General features: G+C 34.8%; 1 long non-coding RNA gene across 1 annotated transcript; it reads left to right on the top strand.

The window, feature by feature from the left end:
* The first annotated feature begins 242 nt into the window (after positions 1-242).
* On the top strand, positions 243-24,475 carry LOC129035260 (uncharacterized). Its single transcript, XR_008502157.1, has 4 exons — positions 243-345; positions 19,682-19,712; positions 20,057-20,101; positions 24,394-24,475. It is a non-coding gene; the product is annotated as an uncharacterized LOC129035260 (long non-coding RNA).

A 24,475-nucleotide genomic window follows, 5' to 3' on the forward strand; every position in this document is an offset into this window, starting at 1 on the left:
GTAAAATTTATAATATCTACCTTTCAAAGTTAACATATTCAGTGGTTTATCTACCACAGTTGATAGGATTTGGCTGTGCCCCCATCCAAATCTTAACTTGAATTGTATCTCCAAGAATTCCCAAGTGTTGTGGGAGGGACCCAGTGGGAGGTAATTGAATCATGGGGGCCGGTCTTTCCCATGCTATTCTGGTGATATTGAAAAAGTCTCATGAGATCTGATGGGTTTATCAGGGGTTTCCGCTCTTGCTTCTTCCTCATTTTCTCTTGCTGCCACAGTGTAAGAAGCTCCTTTCACCTTTGACCTCCCGCCATGATTCTGAGGCCTCCCCAGCCATGCGGAACTGTAAGTCCAATTAAATCTCTTTTTCTTCCCAGTCTCGGGTATGTCTTTATCAGCAGTGTGAAAATGGACTAATACAACAATCTAACAATAAGTTGTCAATGATCTTTTGAGTAGCAAAAGATATTTCTGTAGATATGCTTATTTTTAGCTTCTTATTCACCTCTTTATGTGGTTTTTCTTTCCAACAGTGGATATTAATTCTAATCAGATAAATATTGTAGGTACAGAACATTTTTATTTTTTAAATTCCTACTTGATTTTTTAACTTGATTTTAGGAAAAAATCCTAAAATCCTAAAATCCTAATCACAAATTTCTTCTATACTGTGTGCTAATGATTAATGAGCTGCGATAGGTGAAATGTCATGTGAGGTTTTTCTTTTTGATTTAAAAGAAAAAACTGTCTTTTAACCACAATTTATTGGCAAAAGTAAACAAAATAAAACATCAGCAACAAAAGCCAGATTAAGCCTGACTAATCTTTCTTGAAAGTAATTTCTTTTTCACAAATGTTTAAAACATCAGGCAAATATTTTCAGACAAATAACTGTTGTAACCAAATGGTATTTAATTTTCTAAAGGTGAGCTTGGTAGAATCAATTTAGTGGATATAAAATTGCTTTTAAGTAAGATTATTTATAACACAAAAATGTATTCACATGTTGAAAATAAATGTAGTAATATAATTATTTAAATAAAATATGAATAAAATATAGCTTTAAAAACAACTTTATAAAAAACTGGTAAGGAAACATTTCTCACTGAGTGGCGTGATCAAGTCCAAATATAGGGCTAGAAGTTACAAATTTATTTTACGTATGTACTAGTTTATTGATCTTTTTAGTCTTAACAAATAACTTTAGTTAACCTTGAGAATAGGAACACAGTGATTTTATATGAACTAAAATGAGATTATTTAAGTCTTTGCGCTTAATTTTTTTAAAAATAACAAAGTGCTCTCACACATTGATGAGAATGAAAACTACATAAAAATTTTTATTAATTTTCTATGAATAGCTGTATAGTCTTCTTTCACAGAACCCAGAACCTGCTCAGGGAAAATCAGCTAATCTTAACTTGATCATACAATCAGCCTGCGTTTTGTAAAGTTATTTTTCTTTGCTTTGTATCAAGTTCTCAGATTGAGCAGAATTTCAGAAAAAAAAGGGCCCTCACTTTTTCAAGTGCGAGTGTTCAAAGAGGGGAAATGCAGCGCAATTGTTTTCTACATTTCTCTCAGATGGGTTTTAATAAAATGTGAGACGTTCTGATATTCTTCACAGCTTTCAAACCAAAGCTGTAGTGAAAACTTCAGTGTTTTATTTTACAACATTTTCAGTATTCTTAAATCCAAGGATTTTGTCACTTCAAGTCAAAACATTTTCTCAATTTCATTGCAGAGATGTGTTCATCCAATTTTAAAATGTTTAAGAAGAGTCATTCTGCAGATAATCTTCATTTCTGTAGCACTCAATAAGTAAAATCTGGCCAATGACTTTTTTGAAATATTCTTGCCATTGACCTTTCAGATCAAACATTTTATTAAAAACTCCTTATCTGCTAGACTGCCTTATTACTATACATAGCAGGAGATTTACTTGTGCTTTATCTAGATTTTCACAAGTTTATAAAATATTCTGGATTAAACAAGTCTTTGTTACATGAAAGTAGTCGTTTTTGAAGTTACAACTAATAAATACCTAAGTAGCTTCTAGACATTTTTCACTGAATGTGATTTTTAAAAAATCACATTCACCGTTCTTTCTCCAAGGTGCTAATCAGCACCTTGTCAAACGGCAAAATTTCAAAAGTTTCTAGTTGGTTCTTTTCCAAATTGTTGTTGCTATTGACATATTTATAGCAATATAAATAAAAATTGAAATAAGCTTTACATTTATATAAATATTATATTTAATAAATTTATACTTACTTATGTAAATACAAATGTATATTTCTATTTGGCTACAAATGATACACAATGGAACGGGATGACTCATATTACCAGTCCACATGAAACCTGTTGATAGTAGCTCTTGTTGTAGTAACCAACTTGTTGGAGATCCTTGTCGAATTAAGACAATAAATGACTCAGAAAATTATAATGCATCATCAGAATTATTCATACTCCTATACATGGAATCTTATTATTTTGACACCACTTCTTAAAAATACCCATAGTACATTGACAGATATACCATAAATAATAAAGTCTAATAAGATAAGAAATAGAAATAAAAACTAAATGAAAAAAATGCAAAAACAAAATTATCACAATGCAATATACTTCTAACTTACACAATCCGTGTTTTTCTTCTTTCTTTCATAATTGGTTTTCTAATGTTTATTACAGCAACCGAGCAAGTTGCACAACAGTTATTTTGCATAAAAACGTTTCTTAAAATGAACATTTCCTCTCCAATTTTCTATTATAAGAGTAGACTTTGGGCCAGGCGCGGTGGCTCATGCCTGTAATCCCAGCACTTTGGGAGGCCGAGGCGGGCGGATCACGAGGTCAGGAGAGCGAGACCATCCTGGCTAACACGGTGAAACCCCGTCTCTACTAAAAATACAAAAAAATTAGCCGGGCGCGGTGGTGGGCGCTTGTAGTCCCAGCTACTGGGGAGGCTGAGGCAGGAGAGTGGCGTGAACCCGGGAGGTAGAGCTTGCAGTCAGCCGAGATAGCACCACTGCAGTCGGGCCTGGGAGAAAGAGCAAGACTCCGTCTCAAAAAAAAAAAAAAAAAAAAAAAAGTATAGACTTTGTTCAATCCCTTAAGTAAGTCAGCGATGTACAAGAGGAGTTTGAGGGCAATAATTGGGGAGGGAGATGCTGATGTCATCAGTCAGCTATTTCCTCTCCAAGCAATACCATACACATCAGTGATCAGTGGTCTCCCTTATAATGGAAGAAAGGTTATGGCTACATAATTTAACTATCCAATGATATATGACCATCTGAAAAGGCAGTAAGTACTTGCAAGTACTTGCTCTCTCACCACAATGTATAAAGCTTCCTTTAGCACCACATCTACACCAACACCTGCATTCCTCAGCTTTCTAAACCTGCCGTTGAAGTGCTTTGCTGGAGTTTCCTGTGTTTTCCAGATGCCAAATACTTAGAAGTTATGGACACTGTAAATACCTCCACAGATTCTGTCAACTATCTGTGAAGTCTGTCAAGATGCCATCCATTAAAAAGAAAGCCTTATCTTTGATGAAATAAAATTCACCAGAATTTTAGCTTATGGATTGTTACTGTGAAATTTTCATTACCAATTTTTGGCAACATTGTTCATCAACATGTATTGATAGCATTGGTTTTGTAAGTTAACCTATAACCTTTATCTCTTTATCTACCTGCAATCACTTTGTAAATGCATTCTTTGGTAGAAATAGCATATTATTTCCTTCCATACAGTTACCTGGCATCCTAACCTTAACATTAAACAATTCAGGTTGCAACCTGACACATTGAGTTGCTGAAGACACTTGGATTTGTCTCTGAATCTCAATTTTTTTTTTGTATGCTTGTTTTTCTGATTTTCAAAAATGCCACTCTGCGTGAGTACTATGGTTCTGTAGGATTATGGTTCTGTAGGATGTTGTGTATCTCTTAATGTAATTTCTTCTAGGATACTCCTATATTACTCTTCTTTTTGAAGATAACCTAGCTATTTCTGGGACTTTATTCCACCATATAAATTTTCCATATCTCTATGTTTTATAATTTTTATCATAAAATATAATATGGTAAATGTCAAATTTAATGAGATTTAAAGTGAGAAAATAACATATAGTGAACAACCATGTAAACTTCATCACAGAAGGGTCATTTTAAATATTACCACTACATACATTTATAACCCCATCAAACAATGATATAATTTGCTTTTAAAAGCAAAGATAATTTTAAAACTCAAGATAAAAATAGTTTACTCCATTCACAAAGGTGTTGGCTCTTTTCCTCCTTTTGTTTTTTTTCTCTGTTCCCTTTTGTTATTTCCTCTATCATACTAAAGTATTTTCTTTAGTAATACTATCAGAGCCGTTCTGGTGGCAACAAATTTACTTCACTTTCCTTCAGCTGAGATTACTATTATTTCCATTTTACTTTTACCGGACACAGAATTCTGTATTGAGAGTTCTATAATTTTAGCACTTCTTTTGTCCCTGTCATCTACTATTCAACCCAGTGTGTATTTTTTTAAAAGAAAAATTGTCGTTTTAATATGTTTTCTTTATTTGCTAAGGCTTTATAATTTTAAAGTTATTTAAGAGTGTCCATGATTGATTATTGCAGCATTGTTGCAAATAGTGATTTAAAATAATTTTCAGATAATTGTAACAATTATGTCATTTAGGCATTTGCCATCAATTGATTATTTTCTCATTCAAGTTGAAATTTTCCTGATTCCTGGTATGTCAAAAAATTTTGGATTATATCCTAAACATTTTGAGTATTATGTTATAAGACTGTTCCCTATTTAATGGATGATCTTCCATCATTGAAACACACTTTTATGTAGAGAGCACACATTGGCCCACTTTTGTGGGCTGTGATTTAAATACTCATTTAATTTTGAAAATCTTTGTTGGGCTATTCTAATCGACTGGCTTTGTGCACTACCAAAAGATCATTCTGAAACTTTGGAGGTATTTTACACCGAAGTTATATTCTCAAGGCATTTACCATTTGATTCTGATTGGTTTCACAAATAGGCAACTTGAGATGGGCTGAGGAATTTGTACACAATTTTAAATGATTGTTTTATCTAACTCTTTTCCCTTTGTGATTGTACCTTTGTACTCTAGTTGGAATAAGAATGGTGTCACTTCTGCTTGAGTTTTCATACTGTACATTACAGATAGTGGATAGGGCTCCACTCTGCTCTGTCAGCAGCAGCCATTCTGGCTTGAAGGAAGAGGATAACCACATCTTTGCTTGTTTTTACCTAATACAAGGAAAGTCCATCCACATCCACAGGGCACCATTTATAAGTTTCTTTGTTAGCAGCTCCCAGTGAGAATGGATAAGATCACTATTTTTTGCTACTATTTGCTACTGATTGTCAATTGAGGCTAGTCTACGGGGCTCTGTCTCACTGTCCCCTTAGCATCAGTAGCTCCTGGAGAGGTGGAAAGGCACCACCTTTTTGTTATGTACTTCTGGTAGCAAATAGGGTCAGTCATTGGAAAACTGGCCCATAATTGCCTGCCAACAAATGACAGTGGTAAAGAAGGCCACTGCCTATATGCTGATTGTAGGCAATCAGCCGTACCCTGCCCCCACAATCTCGTTGGTGGCAAATCTCAGTTAAGAGGAGAAGGAGTTGTTAAAAGGAGAAGGTAATTGTTGCCTGTTTGCAGCAACTACCAAAGTAAGGAGGGAGGGATAGTCCTCTGTTATGGCCATAGCAGGTGGAATATAATCAAAAGTGTCCAGGAAGCAAGGTTGCAGGATAAAAGATCAATATACAAAAATCAATTGCATCTCTATATATGACACAATAAATCCAAAAATAAAGATAAGAATACAGTTACATTCACAACAGCATCAAAAAAGAATAAAATAGGATAATTTAACAAAAGAATTTCAAGGTGTGTAGACTAAAAATAACAACATTTTGCTGAAGAAAATTAAAGAATATTTAAATATTTAAGTGATATCTCATGTACATGAATTAACAAATTCTTTCCAAATAAGTCTTTCCAAATTAATCTAGAGCATCAACACAATTCCTCTCAAAATCCCAACAGGTTATTTTGTGGAATTTGATATGTTATCTCTAAAATGTATGTGAAAATGCACAATACTATAAAAAAAGAACAATTTGGAAAAAAAACCAACAGCTTTGGAGAATAGTCACTTCTAAATTTAAATAATTATTACAAAAACTATAGCTTTGAGAGTATGGTATTAACTAAGGAAAAACATAAAGACATATAAAAATAAATAAGAATGCTGACATAAATTCTTATATTTCTTGTCAATTCATTATCATGAAGGCACTAAAGCAATTAATTGCCAAAGTATGGTCTGTGATTTGTGCAGTAAATGTTGCTGTAACAATTGCCTAACCACATAAAAAGTGAACTGAGACCCTTAATACCTTATACAGAGAAATTAACGCAAAACCTAACATAATTAAATGCAAAAGTTAAAAAAAAACTTTTAGAAAAGAAAATAGAAGAAAATTATTGAGACTTTATGTTAGGCAAAGACTTTTTGTAGATATAATACGAAATCACAGTTCATTAAAAATAGATAAATACACACCTCAACCAAATTCAAAACATTTTTACTTCAAAAGACACCAAAGATTATAATACAGGCAACAAACAGTGAAAAAAAATATTTACACAGCGAATATTTGATAAAGGGCTTGTATATAAAATTTATAAGAACACTTACAACTCAATACTAAGAAGAGATACAACACAATTTAAAAAATGAGAAAAAATATGATGAGATATTTAATAATCAGAGAAGACAAATGAATGGCTACCACACCCATGAGAACATGCTCAATATCATTAGTCATTAGGGAAATAAAAATTGAATCACAATGAGATACCATTTTGCCCCCACTAAAATGCCTATAATTAATAAGACAGATAAATAAATCTTGACAAGAATCTGGATAAACGTTGGAAGCCCTCATACATTGCTGGAAGGAATGTAAAATGGTGCAAAATCATTAACAAACTGGCAGTTTCTTTAAAAGTTAAACATAAAGTTACTCTATGCCCCAGCAATTCCAGGCCTGGGAATCCTGGCAGATTCCCAGGGAACAGGCCTACACAAAGACTTGTATGCAGATATTCATAGTAACATTACACATAATGGCCAAAAACTGGAATCAATATAAATAACTTTCCACCTACTGGTGAATATATACATAACATGCTTTACCTTTAAATAATGGAATACTATTTAACAATAAGATGAAGTAAACTACTGATGCACTATTATACGGCTAACCTCATAATACTGTACTAAGAGAAAGTGGTCTGACATAACAGACCACATTATATATGATCCCACTTATATGGAATGCCCAGAAAAGGTAAATTTATAGAGACAGAAAATATAGCAGTGGTGCCTTGGGATAGGAGTTAGGAACAGGAAATATAAATGAGCATCAGGATCTTACTGTAGTGATGAAGATTCTCTGAAACTGATTTATATTTACGATGGTAGAAATTGATAACTTTGATAGAAATAGTTGATATGTAGACTTGAAATGAGAGTAGGTCATAATATATAAATTTTAGCTCAATAAAGCTGTTAAATAGAAGGATATATATTCTGTCCCTCAAGTCCTCTCACCTGGTCCTATGATTACAAACAATGGGCTTTTCTAGATGATTTTCTTTCTTTTTATATCTACATTGGTTGGTATTTCTGAGTTGCTTACTGCACTTGTATCCAAGATGGGATAAATAGAATGCAAATATCCCAGGTTTCTCAGAATTGGGTCTTCTCTATAGTGTCGAGGTTTCTAAATATTATGCCTTCTCCTCTATACCTTTCAGAATCTTCTGATAGCTGTTTTTCTATTATGACTAGAGTTTTGGGTTGTAATTTGCTGGAGAGGTAGGGTCTGATGAACTTTACCTTTACTCCCTACTTTCATTTTATGTGTTCAATATTTTAATTAATAATTAATGAATTATAAATATGGGTTATTATATAAACATTTTTATCTTCTATTTACTTTTAAGTGCTTTAATTTTTTTCTTTTTTTCCTACTTTTTGGTTAATAATAGTTCTTTCTTCTTAAATTGATACATTTTATTTTATTTTAAATATGATTGCAGTTGTCTTAGACTGTTTTTATAATTTTATGTTAATTTGCTCTAAGTGATTGCCTAAACATTTTAAAAGTGCATATAGTCTCCTAAGGAAAAATCCACTTATTCTGATCTTTTATTCTGATTTACTGCCTTCAGCTAGCTAAAATACTGCTTCTGCTATTATTTGTTATGTGAACAATCCCTATTTGCATATTCCCGATAACAACTTGCAAATATTTTTACTCCAAATTTAATACTCAACTGACAACCTATTATACTTAATTTGCCTGTGGGTACTAGCAAAACATTCACATTGCACGCAAGTGTAGGTGAGAGATTGTAGAGTCTTGTCATAGCTATTATCTCAAAAAGACTTATTTCTAGATCAACTTGTTTATATGCTTTGGGCATCATTACTACTATTTTCAACACCTTATTAACTGACAGTTTCTTCTAAGGTAGTATAAAAGTCTTTGAAGAATGTAGGTGATTCTAATAGACTCATAATGATTCCATACAGAAGAAAAAAAATTATAGTGATATGGGTTATTAAAGCTAGTGCCCAATTATTGGGTGAGATGTTTAAGAAAATACCACAAAACACAACAAATGAACTATGCAAGGACCTTGTTTAGGAATTGTATGTTATTTCCAACAAATACAGGAAGTGATCAAAACAACATTAAAATTATAGGATTTTCTAAAATAATCTGGATTCTTACAGTGGCCACTGAAAATGTGCAAACTTTTGATATTCATAATGAAGCACCAACAATGTAAGTCATTTAGCTTGCAGATGGGGTGGCCATAAGCATAGGCTGTTATCAGTGAGTATAAGCAGACATAATATCTCCAGTTGCAATGAAGTAATCTTAGTGAGATTCCTTCCCTTCCCATTCCTGATGGTTGACAGCCAAATGCGCGCAATATGGCTGGCAAAATAGGGCAGAAATCTTGAGTCGTGATCTGGAAGACAAAAACAAAAGAGTGCCTGGAAATTTAGGTATCATGTTTTCAGCCTAGTGACCACGAAATTTTGATGCTCCATTATTTATAAAAATAGAAACACTTTAAATTTCAAGAATATTTCAATAAGAAAAATATACTTTTGTTTATATGTTGAAAATTGCAACATCTTATTCCATCTCCCAGAATTTGAACAGGAAAAGAAGAATTGGTCACTTAAAAGTTTTTACATGAGTTCTCATAAATAAAGGATGTGTTTGTTTATCATTAACATTTTTCTATAAAGAGCAGTATTGCTCCTAGCAATATTAATGTCATTGTCACTCCTGTTCATTAGTTTTAGTCTCAAGTATGAAAACTTACACTACAGATTAATAAAAATATATATCAATTCAGATGCATATATAGAAAAAATTGATAAACCATTTGTCGTGTGACATTATATAATTTAGAATAAAGAAGTATTTTTTTCAATTTAATTCAGAAAAATAAGAAAAAAAGTTAAAAAACAAATGCAAAACTAAATTGAATTTAAGCAAGACTGAATAAGGCAGGTGAAATAGAAAAACCTATTTCCATCAAAGTCTGGAAACAAATAAATGGATAATGATAGTAGACATAAAAATGAGACGAGTCAGCATTTAAAATGAGTTACAGTATGATAAAAATCTTAATACTTTTGAATTTATCTAAAAAAGAATTTCAGTGGCACATTAAAATTAACCAAATATGAAATAATTTACAGTAACAAGTACAATTGAGATAACTTAAAAGAATTAAATTGCTATCATGAAATAATATAACTATTAATCACAATATTCTATATTCTATATTCATATTCTATATTATATATCCATGAATATTCTATACTCATGGATAGGAAGAAAGAATATATATATATATAAAACTTTGAAAATTCATATGGAACCAAAAATGGAGCTCAAATAGCCAAGGAAATCCTAAACAAAAAGAACAAAGCTAGGGAGGCAACATGTTATTGGACTTCAAACTATACTACAAGGCTACAGTAAGCAAAAAAGCATGGTATTGGTATAAAAACAGACACATAAACCAACGGAACAGACTAGAGAGAAAGAAATATTGCCATACACCTACAACCATCTAATCTTCGACAAAATCCACAATAACAAGCAATGGAGAAAGGACTTCCTCTTCAATAAATGATGCTGGCATAACTGGCTAGCCATATGCAGAAGATGGAAACTAGACCCCTTCCTCTCACCAAATACAAATATCAACTCAAGATAAAGACTTAAATGTAAAACCTAAAAGTATAAAAACCCTCTAATATTATTTAGGAAAAACCATTCTGGACATAGGACCTGGCAAACATTTTATAATAAACATGCCAAAAGCAATTGCAAAAAATGAGTGGGAACTAATTAAACTAAAAAGCTTCTGCACAGCAAAAGAAATTATCAACAGAGTAAAAGACAACACACAGAATGGGAGAAAATATTTGAAAACTATGCCTCTAACAAAGTCTAGTATCCAGAATCTATAAGGAACTTCAACAAATCAACAAGCAAAAAACCAACAACTCCAATAAAAAATGGCCCAAGGACATGAGCAGACTCTTTTCTAAAAAAGATATACTCACTCCACAAGCATATGAACAAAAGCTCAAAATCGTTAGAGAAATGCAAATCAAAAACACAAAGAGATACCATCTCACACAAGTCAGAATAGTGATTATTAAAATGTCAAAAAATAACAGATACTGGCAAGGTTGCAAAGAAAAGGGAACACTTACACACTTCTGGTGAAAGGGTAAATTAGTTTAGCCATTGTGGAAAGAAGTGTGCCAATTTCTCAAAGAACTCAAAGCTATCTCAAGGCAGAATTAGCTTTGAGTTCTTCGAGAAACTGCCACACTTCTTTCCACAATGGCTGACCCATCCAATCCAGAAAGCCTATAATACTATTGGGTATATACCCAAAGGAATATAAACCATTCTACCATAAAGATATACACATGTGTATGTGCATCACGGCACTGTTCACAATAGCAGAGATGTGGAATCAACCTAAATGCCCATCAATGGTAGCCTGGATAAAGAAATATGGTAAATACACATCATGGAATAATATGCAGCCAAAAAAAAGAATGAGATCATGTCCTTTGCAGCAACATGGACGGAACTGGGGCCATTATTTTAAGCAAACTAATACAGGAACAGAAAACTACCACATGTTATCACTTATAAGTGGGAGCTAAATATTAAGTACTTATGAATACAAGGAAGTGAGCAGCAGACACTGAGGCCTACGTAGGGATGGCAGGAGGAAGAAGGGTGTATATTGAAAACCTATCAGCTACTGTGCTTATTACCCAGGTGGTGAAAGCATCTGTAAACCAAACCCCCGTGACATGCAATTTACATGTAGAAAAAACCTGCGCAGGTATCCCTGAACCTAAAATATAAAATAAAATAAAATAAAATAAAAATAAAAAAGAAATGCAAATAGTTTTCAATTTTTAGTGTGATTCAGTTCAAAATATCTGTTTTCATATGTCTTTTTTTGCTGTGGAGGATAGCTTCTCAGTATTTTATTATATCCATACATAATACAGAAACATGTTTTCTGTTAAAGCTTGTGTGTGTGTGTGTGTGTGTGTGTGTGTGTAACCTTAATCATTAAAAAATAACATGGAGTCGATAATCACTTAAAGTAAGGTGATGGTTATGATTGGCCTGCTCTATCTGGAGCTTAGATGGTTTAAGCAGTCCTTACTTTAGAAGAGGTGTCAAAAAAAAAAAAAAAATCTGACAAGGCTAATCTGGAACCACTAACCCACCCAGCTGGAAATGTGGTCAAAGGAGAGCTCATGAACCTTCTATAGTGTGGTGATAACTGAGTGCTCCCTGTAGAAAACATGAGCCTGCTTTACCTCTATTTTTCTATTAATCTAGAAAATTCTATATCAGTATTTAAATAAAATCTGCACATATTTAGATATCATCAAAACAACTAATTAAAATATCTTAAAACAAAACCACATGAATTCACTTAACAAAATCAATATCTTCGGACCATCAGTTTACAAATGTGATTTGGAAAACAAAAACTGGAGAATAATATTTTGTAAAATGTTATGAGCTGAATTGTTTTCTCCTGGAATTCATATGCTGAAGCCCTAACCTCCAGTACCCCAAAATGTGACTGTATTTGCAGGCAGAGCCTTTAAACAGGTGATTAACTTAAATGAGGCCATTAAGATGGGTCCTAATCCTATCTGATTGGCATCCTTATAAGGAGAGATTAGGACACATTAGATGACATCTGGGCTACGCACATACATAGAAAAGACCATGTGGGGACACAGCGAGAAAGTGGCCATCTGCAAGCCAAGGAGAGAGGTCTGAAGAAACCAACCCTGCTGACAGCTTGATCTTGGATTTAGAACCTCGAGAACTCTGAGAAAATACATTTCTGTTGTTTAAGCTGCCAAGTCTGTGGTATTTTATTATGGCAGCTGTAGGGGCCAAAGATGAGCTTTCCCCTTGTGCCGCTGAAGACTTGCTCAAAAATCAACTAACAAAAGGCAGATTCATCAGAGAAAATGCATACAAACTTATTTAAAATGTATACACAGGAGCCTTTAGAATGAAGACCTGAACACACAGGGGAAATTGTCCATGGTTAAACGTAGTTTCAGCAAAGTATGGAGAGCCACATAGAAATACATAGGAGAGGCCGGGCACAATGGCTCACACCTGTAATGCCAGCACTTTGGGAGGCTGAAGTAGATGGATCACCCCAGGTCAGACATTCAAGACGAGCCTGACCAACATGGTGAAACCCTGTCTCTACTGAAAATACAAAAATTAGCTGGGCGTGGTGGTGTGCACCTGTAATCCCAGCTACTCAGGAGGCTGAGGCAGGTGAATTGCTTGAAACCGGGAGGTGGAGGTTGCAGTGAGCCGAGATCGCATCATTGCACTCCAGCCTGGGCAACAAGAGCAAAACTCCATCTCAAAAAAAAAAAAAAAAAGAAGAAGAGAAAAAGAAATACGTAGGGCAAAAGGGCATGATCTAATGCTAATAGAGTGACTGGAGAAACCCAGCAAGGCCTGCCATGGCCTCTCAACCAGAATATCTTCTTTCTGGGTGTGGGGCAGGACCCTCTCTGGAATGGGGGTCTCATAACCTACAGTCAAACAAGGTAGGATAGATTATTTATTTATGTCAAGAGTTTACACAAAATGGTGGAAAATTAGAGGATTATTTTTAGGTTTTATGGCTTGCTTTGGGGAAAAGGGGTTCCAGTTTTTATGACCCACGTTGGAAAGGGCAATTCTAGTTTCTGTGGCTAACCTCTGGGGAGAATGGGACTGACAGACAAGAAGGCGGGAGAAGGTCAGAGAAAAATTCCTGCTCCTAAGGCCTTCATTTTGGGGTATTATTTCTTGAGCCCCAGTACAGGTCAGGCCAACTAATACACTAGGAAAAAATATGTTTTAATATGTATTGCAATCCTTAAAAGCAGGTATTCTGGGTAAACAGTCTCCTTTGTTCATTTAACTGCACTTGTTGCATTTTTCCTTGCATTTTGTTTAGCCCAGTAGGAAATATTCACTAAGTACACTGCCAATACTCATTTGCATTATATTGCTTTAGTGAAAAAGTGTTTTAATGTTATTTGAGCAAATATCCTCTTTCATTGAATAAACATTCAGAATATTTTCATTAATTTTGAAACAGTGATATCAATAGGTAAGGATAGAAGGTAATGTAACACGCGTTCAACAGATCGCCAAGATTGTCTATTAGAAAAGTTTTAATCAGCTTAAATGAATATATTATCTTCCTTGGATAATATAACTGTTATTTACAATTACTGAATAACACAATTTTGCATACATTCACCAAGGATCATATGATAGAAGTTCATATTATTTAAATACTCATTTATTAAGAAGGGTTTGTTATTAAGAATTTCAAAATTGTGAATAAAGGAGATCTTAAATCACATAGGAACACATCCTTGAGTCTTATTTTCTTGGAAATGTATTTGATGTAGAAAATAGCCTGTACTGTTTTTAACATTTTAAAATCACATCAAGTTATAACTATGTCTCAGCCATAATTACAAATTATATGGTTAAAATATTGAACATATAAAAATGTAAATTTAAAAATGTAACAAAATTTAACAGTATGCTTTGTTTCCACATTAGAAAAGAAAATAAAATCATGACAAAAGCATGCAGGCTACATAGGCAGTTCTTCTAAAAAAGCCAGTATTGAATTTTTATGGTCTTAACATTTTAGCATTGAGCTTTATAAACTTTTAAAAGAATCTTAAAGTTTAAAAGGACATTAGATAGCATCTCATATGACTATCATATTTTCCAGATTAAGAGACTGATAAGAGAAACAGTATTTGCCTCAAGCCAAAATGCAAAACAAGTGGACCTGCAACCTAAGTCTGCTGACTTATATTTTGGCATTTTGTTGATAATATAATATATTCTTTTTTTCCACATGCTTGTCTTCCTTTTTAACAAACCCCTTCAGTGTAACAACCATTTGGCAAATTCTAATGGTACTTAGACCAGATAGGGTCCTCTGGTTTCTATTTTACTTATTTGAATGATCTAAAGCAAAAAGACAATCCATACATTCTAATTATTTTGCAAATAAGAAAATGGTTATTAGCACTAAAAATATGGTATATTTAATAAACATTTTCCTATTGAAGAATATACTGAAGAGTAAATACATGAATGTATTTACAAATTACTGAATAGTAAATCTCCAAAATGGAAACACTATAATAGCAGCATCCATTGAAGTATTTTCTATCTTCAGAAATTTAACACTGACATGGTTACTCATACTCATACATGCAATTATATGATTTTTACTGCAAAATTACTATATTATATACATAGAGTGTTATATTTTGAAATGTATACACAGAATAACAGCATAGGCATTTTGTCATGGCATCAGTACATTTAAAGACTGCACCTTAAATACATTCATACTTTTCCAAAGTTCAGATCTAAAATATGTTAATAATTTATGGTTAAATATGTGATGCTTTTTCACCATTTTTTTATATTACAAAGTTTTAGCTTAGCATTTAATAAATATAAACATTCAGAAAACTATTATATACTTCTAGGTTACTGGGAAATAACAGGTCTATTTGTATTATGCTTACTTCTCCAATTACTTCCCCTGGTGGGGATGTATATATTTTATTTGCTTGGTAATATTGCCAAATTCCTTTCCAGGAAGGCAATATCAATATAGTCCTCTACTATAAGTACAAATGAGTATTAGGCTCAACACAAACTTACCAGCTTGGGGACTGTTTATAAAAACAAACAAAATAAAACAGAAACAAATTTTGGTTTCAAGTTGATATTAGTTTTAATTATTTTCAATGTTCTTCTAGCTCTTCTTTAGTCATATTTCACTTTATCATATGATCATTTTTATGAAAAAAAAGTTTATTTTTGTTATTTATTTACACTTTACTTATGTATAGAATCTATGTCTTCTCACATACTATTAGAGGTTATTCCCTAATAGAATTATTCCCTAATAGAATTATTCCCTAAAATTTTCTTATGGTTCCTATGATGCGAAATTTTTCTCCATACGTCTTACATCTGAATCTTCAGAATTAGGAGCCATTTACTGTCATTTTTTTTCTGATAGAGCAAACAGCTATTTCTTTTTTATTGTATTGGAATCAATAAGATCCATCAATTCCCCAATTCAAAAGGATATGTATTTGATCTCATTTACTAGCTGATTTCATTTTAGACATTGTAGTTCTTGCCTCTGCTGATGGAGGAGGGATGGATTTGTAAAATTCATAGGTTAATTGCTAGAAATTTTGCTTGTTGTTCTCCTATTATCACTGTGTTTCCAGAAAAGTGATCAAATTTACTATCTTGAAAACCTGCAATAACTTCATAAGAAGGAAGAAAATATTTGTACCTATTGGCTGTGTGTATATATGTTTGTATTTATCTTTTTTTTTTTTGAGATAGGGTCTCACTCTGTTGCCCAGGCTGGAGTGCAGTGACGTGATCTTGGCTCACAGCAACCTCCACCTCCCAGGTTCAAGCGAACCTCCTGCCTCAGCCTGCAAAGTAGCAGAGATTACAGGTGCCCGCCACCACACCTGGCCAATTTTTGTATTTTCACTTGAGACGGGTTTTTGCCATGTTGGCCAGGCTGGTCTCCAACTCCTGGCCTCAAGTGATCTGCCAGTCTTGGCCTCCCAAAGTGCTGGAATTACAGGCACGAGCCACTGCACTCGGCCTATATTCCTCTTAATTATTTTTCTTATTATAGTCAATCATTTATATTATTACCTTTAAGCCAAGTAACAACCTTATTTCCTCTCGAGATATGAGAGAAAACTGGAGTAAAATTTAGCTTTTTTTTACTACAAATATTTATTTCAAATTATTTTTTAAAGTTAGAGGTAGAAAAAAACAAATTTTTCGTGTATAGATGCATTATTTAATATGCAATGTAATTTGCTAGTAAATATATTATTTTGCATATTAAATATAAGAAATAAGATATATTAAAATTGTGTTTAGTGGCCGGTGTTTTGTATGAGCTTCTTACTTAGAAATCATCCAGGTATGTAAAAATTATTTCATAAGTAAGTAAATCTTTTGTCTAAGTTCTTAAAGTTCCTTAAAAATGTGGAAATGATAGTTTTAGCAAACATACTATACTTCTATTATTTGTAGCATTGTAAGAATTAAGCCCTGTTCTTGTGCAAATCAAAATATTATGATGACATTATTTTTATATGGTAAACTACATTTTAAAGAACCTAATTTATGTCATAAATTAAAAAGAACATCATGCTCCTTTTTCAAAAAAAAAAAAATCTTGTTACCAAGGCTTTTCTTCTTTACCTTGTAACTATAGAAACAAAGGCTATTATGTAAATACTATTTTCACTACCCACAAAAGAAACACAAACCTTTGAATATATTTTCTTTCTTTTATTTTGACATTATGAATGATTATCTTGATAATCTTGATAATCTTCATTATCTTGATAATCTTGATACCTAGAGTGCTCAACTGACAGAAGTCATTTTTTTTCTAGTTAATTCATCTTTAAGGTTTACTAATAGAAGGAGAATACAAAATAGAGATGCGAAAAAAGAAACATAAGTGAGATATGGTAAGCTTCAAACAAATATGAATATTACTGTAAAAGACAAATTATATTTCCTCTGCAAATTGAAGGTAGAAACTTTAAAAAAATGTGGATATATACATTAATGGATGAGAGGCATTACAGTTGTTTTAAATAGTAATTCAATTTTTTGACAATTTCATCAAACCATCACTTAATTCCTGAAGTATGGAATCAAAGAGCAGGATTGTCTCCTATGTTAAACCAATGAACTCTTTCATTTGAACAGAAGAGACATTCTTCTCTGGAGGATGTCTTGTCTTTTAGTAAAAGGACATCTCTCAAAATTGTTTTTTATATCAAAATGTTCTCAAAACGCCACTACAGATCTAAACTGTCAGTGTTTAATATGGCTGGGCTCTGTCCCCAAACAAATCTCATCTGAAATTGTAATCCCCATGTATTGAGGGAGGGACATGATTAGATTATGCAGGCAATTTCCTCCATGCTGTTCTCATGACAGTAGTGAATACTCACAAGATCCGACGTGTGTGTGTGTGTGTGCTTTTTTTTTTTTTTTTTTTTTGAGAGGAAGTCTTGCTCTGTTGCCCAGGCTGGAGTGCAGTTGCACTATCTTGGCTCACTGCAACCTCTGCCTCCTGGGTTCAAGCAATTCTCTCACTTCAGCCTCCCCAGTAGCTGGGACTACAGGGGTGCACCATCACGCCTGGTTAATTTTTGTGTTTTTAGTAGAGACAGGGTTTTGCTGTGTTGTCCAGGCTGGTCTCAAACTCCTAACCTCAGTTGATCTACCCGCCTCACCCTCCCAAAGTGCTGGGATTGCAGGTGTGAGCTACTGTGCCCGGTCCAGACCTGATGGTTTTATAAGACGTTCTTCCCCCTTTGCTCCTCATACTCTGTCCTTTGCTGCCAGGTAAGAAGGTCCAAGCTTTCTTCCCCTTCTCCTTTTGATAGTAAGTTTTCTGATGCCTCCCAGCCATGCAGAACTGTGAGTCAATTAAACCTCTTTCCTTTATAAATTACCCAGTCTTGGACAGTTCTTTATAGCAGTGTAAGAATGGACTAATACAGTAAATTGATATTGGGAGTAGGGCACTGCTATGAAGATACCAGAAAATGTGGAAGTGACTTTGGAACTGGGTAATGGGCAGAGTTTGGAACAGTTTGGAGCACTCAGAAGACAGGAAGATGTGGGAAAGTTTGGAACTTTCTAGAGACTTGGTGATTGGTTTTGACCAAAATGCTGATAGTGATATGGGCAATGAAATCCAGGCTGAGGTGGTCTCAGATGGACATGACAAACTTATTGGAAACTAAAGCAAAGGTCACTCTTGCTATGCTTTACCAAAGAGACTGGTGGCATTTTGCCCCTGCTCTAGAGATCTGTGGAACTTTAAACTTGAGAGAGATTATCTGAAATTGGAACTTATATTTAAAAGGAAAACAGAGCATAAAAGTTTGGAAAATTTACAGCCTGATGATGGGATAGAAAAGAAAAACACATTTTCTGGGGAGGTAGTCAAGCCTGTTGCAGAAATTTGCATAAGTAATGAGGAGCCAAATGCTCATCATCAAGACAATGGAGAAAATGTCTACAGGACATTTCAGAGGTCTTCACAGCAGCCCCTCCCATCACAGGCCCAAGAGGAAAACAAGGTTTCATGTGCTGAGCCCAGGGCCTTGCTGCTTTGTGCAGTCTTGAGACTTGGTGCCCTGAATCCTAGCTATGATTAAAAGGGGCCAACATGCCACTCAGGCCATTGCTTGAGAGGGTGCAAGCCCAAGCCTTGTTGGCTTCCAGGTGGTGTTGGGCTTGCAGGGACACAGAAGTCAAGAATTGAGGTTTGGGAACCTCTGCCTAGATTTCAGAGGATATATGGAAATGCCTGGATGCCCAGGCAGAAGTTTGTCACAGGGGTGGAGCACACATGGAGAACCTCTGCTAGGACAGTGGATTTGGGAAATGTGGGGTTGGAGATCCAACACAGAGTCCCCACTGGGGCACTTCCCAATGGAGCTGTGAAGAGAAGGCCACCATCCTCCAGACCCCAGAATGCTAGATCCACCAATAGCTTTCACCATGCTCCTGGAAAAGCCACAGACACTCAATGCTAGCGTGTGAAAATAGCTGGGTGGGGGCTGTATCCTATAAAGCCACAGGGTGGAGCTGCACAGGACTGTGAGAACCCACCTCTTACATCAGTGTGATCTGGATGTCAGACACGGAGTCAAAGGAGATTATTTAGGAGCCAATATTTAATGACTGGATTTTGGTCTTGCATGGGGTCTGTTAACCCCTTTGTTTTGTCCAAATTCTCCCACTTGGAATGGGAACATTTATCCAATACCTGTATCCCCATTGTATCTTGGAAGGAACTAACTTTCTTTTGATTTTACAGGAGCACAGGCAGAAAAGACTTGCCCCTTCAGGTGAGACTTTCAGGATGGACTTTTGAGTTAATGCTGGAATTAGTTAAAACTTTGGGGGACTATTGGAAAGGTATAATTGTGTTTTTAACTGTGAGGACATGAGATTTGGGAGGGGCTGGGGCAGAATAATATGGTTTGGCTGTGTCACCACCCAAATCTCATCTTGAATTGTAATTCCTACAATCCCCACACGTCTAGGGAGAGACCTGGTGGGAGGAGATTGGATCATGGGGTCAGTTTCCCCCATGCTGTTTTCATGATAGTGAATGAGTTCTCACAAGATCTGATGGTTTTATAAGGGGCTCTTCCTCCTTCATTCCTCATATTCTCTCCCCTGCTACCAGGTGAGAAGATCCAAGCTTGCTTTCCCTTTGCCTTCTGCCATGATGGTAAGTTTCCTGAGGCCCCCCAGCCATGCAGAACTGTGAGTCAGTTAAAGCTCTTTCCTTTATGAATTACCCAGTCTCAGGCAGTTCTTTTTAGCAATGTGAGAATGGACTAATACAGTGTGGAAATTTTGACAATTAGAGAAATACGCACATAAGTTAATTTGTTAGTGAGGAATTCTAAAGTGAACAAGTGTTTACCTTGCAAAAGGTATAGTTCTATCCTGAGAGAACCTGTAAGAACCACAGCAGTCTGTAAAAATATGCAACTTCTTATCTCCAGAACTTTGCCAAAGGTTGATTGTCACATAGAAAATCTAATAAAATCAACCTAAAACTAAAAGGCCTCAATTGAATATTAGAACAGAATTCATCAGGAAAGTACCATCCAACCATGGGCAGGTTGGCACCTTGATCAGTTAGAGACTCAAGAGAGATCAGATGTGCTCACTCTTACTGGCTTGGCAGTCCTAGTCCAAGGCCGCAAGGATCTTAATGGAATCACAGTGAACCTCCACTCTGTCAAAGATCTCCAGCCAAAAGTAACTTGAAATACACTTGTAGTCAAACAAATGTGGATTGATTGACTTATTACAGCCGGTAGAATATGCATGTGGAACTACCCAAAAATACTACCAAGAATTTGTGAAGCCAAAAAATGCCACCAAGAATGTACAAAATTCCCCAAGGTAGAAGCAGTTCTTTATTTGAGATTGCTGCCTTACATTTTATGTGAAAATAAAAGTGTGGAATAAAAATCCTGCAAATTGCCCATTTCTATTATACAGACATCAAAGACCTATTTGTAGACCAGATAATTAATAGCAGGCAAGTATGAATTTAAGAAAGTAACAAAATCCCAAAGCTATGAAAGCAAGTAGCATTTCCATGTCAGGTAGTAGTCTCAATCTTTTTAAAATGTTGATACTCTAGGGTATTTGAAGGCTTCGCAGACAGCATACTAGATATTTTGTTTTGTTTTTTTTCACTAAACAACACTGCTAGCATTTTGTTCATACATGTGAGTCTAAATAGTTTATACACTATAGGGAATGGGGGGTAGCTCATTAAAATAACACTAGAAATAAATGAGGGACTGAATATATAAATGGATGATGGCCAGTCCATATTACAAATTGGAACTCTCACTCACAATCTGTAGCAACTAGGTCAGGAAACAAAAACATTCTCTACAATAAGCACCCCTGGAAGCCAGACTACTAGTTATAGATATATCAGTATAGATACATAGATACAGATATATAGATATAGATATATAGATAACAGATATATAGATATAGATTAGATATATTGATAGATATATATAATGTCAGACTAATAGGAAGTCAGAACACGAACTGCAGCAAAAACCCAGGGAACTAAGCAATAACCCCTGTAACAATCAGCCCCCATATATCCAGGATTTGTTAATAAGTAAGTTCCCCACATTTGTCTCCACTCCCAACTTACGACCACCTAGAGAATGCTAAATATGCATCCCTTACCAATCACATGCCTTCCTTTTAGTTATCCTCCGATGGACTCCCTGTAGCAACAGCCTTCAATCAGGGCTCATGTGGAGCCTTGCCTTTTTTCCACAATAAAGCTTTCCCACTCTTCTGTCTGCCTTTGAATCTTTATCAAAAGGCAAGGGATAGTGACTGCCTCCCTTGCTGTAGTATGCTCTGAATAAATAGCTACTGCTTGTTCTTTTCTTTCTTTTTTTTTTTTTGGTTGGCCTTTGTCTATCTTCACAGGAAGCACAGGCAAAAATTATTATCAAAATTGAGCTTAGGGTAGGTGATTGGAAGAAGGTTCTCAAACTCCTAGCATCAAGTAATCCTCCTGCGTCAGCCTCCCAGAGAGTTAAAATTATAGGAGTGAGCCACTGTGCCACACTGGGAGAGGGTTAAAGGAGGTGGGATGCATAGCTTGTATAAAGTATCATAGGAGTAATTCTGTAAGTAGGCATATTAATTAAATCTGGAAAGAAAGAATGAAACAAAACTTAATCTGTAATTGGTAAAGAAGCAAAAATCACATTAGCCAGAGAAAGAGGTATTTGGTCACTTTTGTTGTCTGCAATATATCTGGTCTTTAGTATTAATATAGAGTTGTCCTATTGCAGTCTTGATCCATCACAGTCACAGAGTGGCCTTGTCTGCTGTTGATGCTCAGTGAATAACTGATATTCAATCGTTGAATATTATGGCCTAAGGGTGGTAGGCAGGCTGGGTCCCTGAAACGCCAAGGTCTGGCTAACGATGACAGGCAAGGTTCTGGTTATTAGAGCTACTTTTTACTTTCTCTAGACTAAATGATTTAGAGACGAAGTCTGCCCCTAGGGGTACTTGCTATGCGATATAAAGATGGCTACCCAGTTTTCTGTGGCAGAGTATTTATCTCTAATATAAGAAATACATAGTGTAAGGGAGACCAAATATCTTTCTACCTGCCCTCTCTCCATCATCATCTTCTTCTTTTCTTTAAATTAATTAATTATTATTATTTTTTTTGAGATGGAATTTTCCTCTTGTTGCCCAGGCTGGAGTGCAGTGGCGTGATCTTGGCTCACTGCAACCTCCGCCTCCCGGGTTCAAGCGAATCTCTTGCCTCAGCTTCCCGAGTAGCTGGGATTACAGGCGTCCGCCGCCAAGCCCAGCTAATTTCTTGTATTTTTAGTAGAGATGGGGTTTCACCATGTTCTCCAGGCTGGTCTTGAACTCCTGACCTCAGGTGATTAACCCATAATAGTAATTATAATAATCAAATCATGAACCTGCTTTTCTATTTCACAATATGTTTGCATTAATTTTTTTAGAAATTCGGAGTAAATTATTACTAAAGTTAGAAAATTTAATCTAGAATTTTTTGCTGTTTGTGAATTATTTGCTTTCTACTTTTTTTTTCTTCTGCTGTGTAACCCTCCTCCAGAGTAATTTAACTCTAATTTTAGGGAAGTTTCATCAAGGACTGATATAAGTTGTTATTTTAAACCTAAAGATTATGCCCTCCTTTTCCCATATACTTCGTAAAATATTCTAAAGATATTCCTGGCTAAAAAGCTATTTCAAGGTAGAAAAATAAACTAGAGAATAATTTAAAAGCTGATTATAGGCTGGGCACAGTGGCTCATGCCTATAATCCCAGCACTTTGTAATGCCGAGGACAGTGGATCACCTGAGGTCAGGAGTTCAAGACCAGCCTGGCCAACATGGCGAAACAGAGCAAGACTCTGCCTCAAAAACAAAACAAAACAAAACCAAAAAAAAAACAACAAAAAAATGCTGATTGTAGAAATGGAATCTAAAAAAAGAAATAAAGAAAGGAAGAAGAACAAAACAGGGACAGAGGTTTAAAATCTTTTGAGTTGCACTTATGCATTCATTTCCTTTACAAATATATTTATATAGTTAAATGGATCCTTTGCCTCCTTGTTGAATCACCTGGGTCCTTAGGAAGACTTGAAACTAGCAGTAAGGACAGAATGTTTTCAAGAAACAAGTATTACATTTATTTACGATAAAGAGATGTCATAAAAGGCAGAGATCTTTTAACAGACATATTTTTTTTTAATTACAAGCAACTAAACGCCAACCTACAGAACGTCTACTCTTTGCTGCACCAGTAGATGAAGGTTCCTCTGAAATTCACTCAGATTCACTGCTAAATAATTTTCCTTTCCTGGAGAGATGCAATTGAACAGAAATATGCACAATAAAAAATAACCCTACCTGTCTTTAACATTCATATTCAAAATATGCTAGCTATTTACAGTGACTTTTTAAAAATCTGACCAAGTAGTGCATTGTGTCTGATACCCTTCATTAAAACCAACTTCCAATAAGTGGAAAACTTTTAGCTATAAAAATGTCATTATCTTTACCCACTACCCAACCAAAATGGTGTTTACAATCAGATTTCTGATGAATGTAAAACATCAGAACTTTTCTGTTTAGAATGCCATTAAACAGATTTTTTGGCTCCCAATGGAGACCAATTAGTTCTATCCCTCTATATTCCTGAGTAAATAGAATTTCTTTATCAGTGCTTTTCCTTCCCCTGCATTTTGCAGTTTGTTGATTCTAAAGCGTATTTTCTGTAGTTATTTGTGATATGACTTCTTGGTTGCTACACAGCAGTTCTCAGTGGTTGTAAATCAATTCCTTAAAGCAATTAATTAAAAAATTTAAGGCAGTTAATCCAGCCGAAGGCCTCCAGACTCATGGATCACCAGCTGGGTTTATGGAAGCCATCTGGTATATACTTATTTTTCTTTTTTCCTTTTTTTTTAGTTTGCAGATATATTGTTCAGTCAAGGTCTTTCCTTGAATGATTCAGAATGTAGCATCTTCCTCCAAATCCATCTGAATATAG

Source organism: Pongo pygmaeus, chromosome 3, assembly GCF_028885625.2.
Source record: "Pongo pygmaeus isolate AG05252 chromosome 3, NHGRI_mPonPyg2-v2.0_pri, whole genome shotgun sequence".
In the NCBI taxonomy this organism is placed as follows: domain Eukaryota; kingdom Metazoa; phylum Chordata; class Mammalia; order Primates; family Hominidae; genus Pongo; species Pongo pygmaeus.